This window comes from Vespa mandarinia, chromosome 5, assembly GCF_050613455.1.
Source record: "Vespa mandarinia isolate Hongniang chromosome 5, ASM5061345v1, whole genome shotgun sequence".
Classification (NCBI taxonomy): domain Eukaryota; kingdom Metazoa; phylum Arthropoda; class Insecta; order Hymenoptera; family Vespidae; genus Vespa; species Vespa mandarinia.
Window position 1 is genome coordinate 9,950,348 of NC_140814.1, and position 5,225 is coordinate 9,955,572.

At 38.6% G+C, this 5,225-nt stretch overlaps 1 pseudogene; it reads right to left on the reverse strand.

Annotated features, from left to right (window-relative positions):
• Positions 1–213: 213 nt before the first annotated feature.
• Positions 214–1,114, reverse strand: LOC146873028 (uncharacterized; annotated as a pseudogene).
• Between the last annotated feature and the right edge of the window lie 4,111 nt (positions 1,115–5,225).

Sequence of the window (5,225 nt, forward strand, 5' to 3'; positions counted from 1 at the left end):
GATTTCCTAGCTGATTCAGTTAGCCTTAAATGGACATCATCTTCTTCCATAAGTTTATTCTTTTCTTCATTATCATTCAATGTCTTTATTTTAATGTTTAATAGGTCGCATTTTTGGCACATATTTTTGCGCGCTTGGTGGAAATATAAATTAAAATCTTTTTAAATATTTTTATGTAAGTTTAGTTATTAACTGCTTTTATATTATTTTATATTATTTTATATTATTTTCTTTGTAATAAAGCTTGTATAAATTAAACATTTTCTCTAGAATTAGATCAAGATGTAGATATTTTCTATTACAGTTTTAAGATCTTGTATAAAGGGATTCAAATTTGGGAAAACTTTTAATATGGTTTTGAACGTGTTTTTTCTTTTCCTCAGAAAATTTTCTCGATGATTCAATTAAGCCCACATATGAAATGGAATTTAAAAATGAAATTTACATATAGGTAAATCATTTCCTACATTTGCAGAGTTTAATATATGTTTTAATCATCCTTCATTTATTTTAAAGGTATTCGAAAAGAATTTTTTTATAGGAGGAAAATTTTCTTCTTCTTTTTTAGAATTTAATAAATATCTAAAATTATAAATTCTTGGCGAACCTTTTTCGTTTTTTTGACTTCTTCGTTTCACAGCATAGCTTCATATAGTAATGCATATTGTTTATCAAAATCTCCCAAATTCCAAAACTTCTTAAAAGTGTTCTTTCTTTCTTCTTTTTGGTAATTTTTTATGCAAACTTTTCGACAACGGCAATTTTTGTTTTGAAAAATTTTGTTAAAGTATAATGTTTCCAGTTTAAATGTAATATCTTTTCCCAGTATTCCATTTAATTTTCCGCACTTTTTGAAGGTATATGTCACAATTAGTTTCTCTGTTGTCATCTATATCTTTACCTCTGATGACGAATGTTATTATACAATTCTTATTTTTTTTCGATTTTTGTTGAAGTCATTAATTACTAATTCGTCTTCACTCTCTGAATTAAACGGTCTTATTCATTTATTCTTCCCCATGGGTGTAATAATTTCTATAATTTAATTTTATAAGGTTATACTTGATATCGGCTCTGCTAGATTATTTGGTAGTTTACGATAAACAAAACCCATCTTCTAAATGCTAAGATATACATAACTATCTATTGTCATACTTAAGTCCACAAATAAGATGCAGGTCGAAAAATTTAGAAAATAATAAATTTGTACACCGGTCAAATGACCAGCTATGGTAAGAAACGTAGGTGATGAATGATTCTCAGAAGAAACAAAGAAAAAAAAAACTAGAGATGAGAAATTAATTAATCAGAGAATCTAAGAATTTAGAGATAGTTAATGATGACCGAAAAAAATAATATAAGTGAAGAATTTATAATTAAACTTAAAAAAAAGTCAAATGACTGGGCTCGGTACGTTTAGTATTATTGCTTCTTTACGTTCTGACGTCCGACAGTCGGATTTTTGGGCCCGGCGAGAAACTCAACCAAATCGCACTAGGCGACGAATGTGTTAAGCAGGTGGACGTATCAACGGTCCATCTCTCCTACCTCTGGCTCGTAGTGTGTTCTCGCCCCGCTCTTGGCGCCTCAGCTCGATCGTATTGGGCACTCATCTTGTAGATTTCTTGCCGCTCGAAGGCCTGCAAATCGATAGGAATCTAGAAGGCCATCGCCTTTTAGACGGTGCGATCCTCAACGCCCCTATTCTTTGTACTCTCGACAAGCCCTTTTGGAACTTCGTGCGCAGTGCCTCGGCTTACATCTCGCCCTCATATAGCAAGATCGAATGCATCGTCGCCATGAGGAGCCTTCTTACAGAGCCGTCGTCAGAGGGCCTATGGCCCTCAATGTTCTTCATTAACCTGCATATCTCGTCAGTTTTCTTTGTGGTTTTTTTCACTGCTTGCAGTAGGTGTGGCCAGAATGTTAACTTCGTGTCTAGCACAACACTCAAGTATCTCGCCGACCTCTTCGCGGTAACTTCTTCGGAGTTCATCGTCACGGTTATGATGGTGGGTATTCGCTGTCTCGTCAGAACGACGATTTCTGTCTTCGACAGTGCGAGACTTAGATCCACTGCTCGATCTGTCTCATCATTTGATTCAGTACCAACTTTGCCAGATCGGTATTGCAAGCAGCGACATCATCGGCGTATCTATCGAGGTAGGTATTGGGTGGCATCTCAAGGCGCAGGAGACTGTCGTACAGCACGTTCCAGAAATCAGGGCTTAAATGGAGACCTATGCAACGCCTGCCATAATCTTCCGCGTTCTCTATCCCTCCAGTTAATCGTACAGTAAAACTCGATTCTTTAGATAATCCCGAATAATGCAGAAGTAGTATTTCGTGATTTTAAATTTCATTTCATAGATCACCAATATATCGATCCATCTCGTCGTATTAAAACCGTTCTTCACGTCGAGAGTAACTACGATGACCACTGGGTTTCGAATTCAAATTTTATATTTTCGATCATCTTCGCGGTCTCTCTAGGATCGTTCCTCAATGGATGTGCTGGAAATAATGAATTTATTAGTTTATTATGAATTTATTAATTTCTCCCTCATTTTTACCTTCTAGATTCTGTATCCCGTATAATACCGATCCGCGTCCACCTTGCCGCACAACTTTCTCCAGCATCGGTGCTTGCTATGCTTGATCGCGTCTTGCAAAGCCTTCCTCGTAGCCTCGAACTATTTTTGCAAGAAGAGCCCACTGGGCATTGCGCCTGCCCTGAAGGCAAGCCTTTCTCAGCTCGCATATCTCCTCGGTCCATTAATATACCCCAGGATATTGCCGCAGTGTTTAAATGATTGCTTGGCTGCGTTTCCATGCCTCTTTCAATGAGCTTCATTCTGTGCTTGACGATAGAATTTGTCAGCTCTCTCTCTCCCTGACATCAGACTCCACGTCACGTTCGAGGCAGGATTTTGGTGTCGTATTCAGTACCGTAAGCCTCGTGATGTCCATCTTGCTAGTATTCCAACGTCTGGTTGTTGAATTGCGCGCTATTCTTGTCTGGGCATCAAAGATACGGAAAGCTATATATTGATGGTCATTTCCTGTGTAATCCTCCAGTACTCGCCAGTTTTGTATTTTTCCCGTTCTTTCTCCGTTCCCATTGTGATGCCCGGAATGGAGTTTTTGAAGTCTGGTCTCCTGTAGGTTAGCCGGTATTTAACACTTGAAGATCTAGCCTTGCAGCAGTCTTCATTAGCACGTTCCGGCATGGCTCGCTTTCGTTTTCTCGCATAGAAAGTACCGAGAAGGATTTGTGAATGCTGCGAATTTATGATCCGATATCCTACACTTCCAACAGAATACACTTCTGTTCCTCCATTTGCAACTGCAGTCCTTCCTCATATTACCATACCCGAGACGCCGATAAAAACAGGGAACGACGACTCTAAGCCTGAGTCGGCAATTATTCCAACCAATTTTGACCTTCTCTTTCTTTAATAGGGTCGCTGTTATCGTTTCATCTTCGACGATCGCCATTTTTTGATCCCGGGAGTTTGGTGCGAGCACTGAGATCTTCATTTTTCCGGAATTGGGGACTCCCTTTTTGAGAGCTATCTCGATTTCTTCTCTGGTGGTAAAGCAATCAAGATTTCTAATCTCCAGGCTCGCTTTGGTGATAGCTCGCGAATAATTCTTGTCCAGTACTTTTTCAATCGTAGCTCAGAAAGCACTTCTGTTTCGGGGGTTGCGGTCAAGTTCTATTAGAACACCTTCCTTTCGAGTTTTACGGACTGTTTTGGTCTCTGTCCCGTTTTCTTCAGAATCTATGGATATACCCAATGTTTCGACAATTTGTGCATAGGTGCATCCTTCGTGCGGCTTAATGAGAACAGCATTGTTTCTACTTTTCGGTGGTTGTCGGTGGTCTTTTCTTACTCGACTTCTTTATATCCTTCCTCCCCTCTTTCTTGGGCGCGAGAGTCTTATTGCTTGGTATGCGCTCTCCATCTGGGACTCTTGGGCTCAGAGTCTTCGCCTATAGGACAGATCTTCAGGTCATAGGCCTGCTTTGTTCCTTCAGGCGCTTTTGTGGCGCTTTAGGCGTCTGGTTCGGGCTGTTGCTATTAGGGATAGTAACAGCGTCCCTATCTCCCTTTTTTGGGAGGTTACAGTAGCGATCTTTATTTCCTTCTTTGCACCTCCAGAGCAGACATTTCTTTTCAGCTGCGTCAAGAGTGCTGCATAGTGGCAATAGCTGCCTCTAGTATGCACAGATTATCCTTGATATCCATACTGATGTTCTTTTGTCTCCCAATGTCTTTGCGCATGGCCGCGAGTGTATCTCCGATAACGCTAAACTGCGTGTCCATATCGCTCTCTTTATTGTCACCCTGCTGGCTATTCTCGGCGCCAATGGTGCATACATTAAAAATACAATGTTGAATCTCCGTAGTTGATGGAGTATTGTCTTATTGCCAATAGCTCTTTTTCAATTCCCCATCTTGTATTAGTATTTTCCTTGAAGCAGGGGAACCGTATTGACAACACTAATTTTGAACAAGAAGAGCACGCTGTTTTCTTTTACATATTTTTCCGAATATTGAAGCAATTAATCATATTCCATTTGTCTTCGAGTTTCGTGCTTGATATTTAAGTGGTTTTCTTTCTTCAATCAATCTACAAATTGGTTTTTAGTATACATTAAGTTCTCATCTCATAAATGTTCAAGAATAAGTCGTGTCTGGACCATAATCACCTTCGATGGTTTGAATATGAAACTGAAATTTGTTCTGAACTATGATATCGGCTTTTTTTATTTACATATTGTAATGTAAAGTTCGCCGTATCTTTATTTGGCAGTTTTTCATTTATTTCACGATACAGGAATTCATACTAATAACAGCTTCTTTTGCTATAAATTTAGCAATATAGGAATTATGCAATTCAGTCACATTATTATCAACATCATATATCAAACTGGACGCTTTAACTAAAACATGATGAACTACTGATTCTATTTCATGAAAAATGCCAGAGGTTTGCATGCCCTATACATGATTAGTCTCGTCAGGTTTTGCTTCATTACTGCAGTTTTTACATTTTTCATGATGGCCTCAAAGATGATTGGAATTCAAAGATGGTATAGCATGTTATGAATATTTTTTTGCAATTTTGCCACGTTGCTATATAGAGGCTGATTTTTTACCACTTACGATGTTTAATAGCTGCCATAAGAAGAGTTCGCTGTGCCGTAATTTTTATTC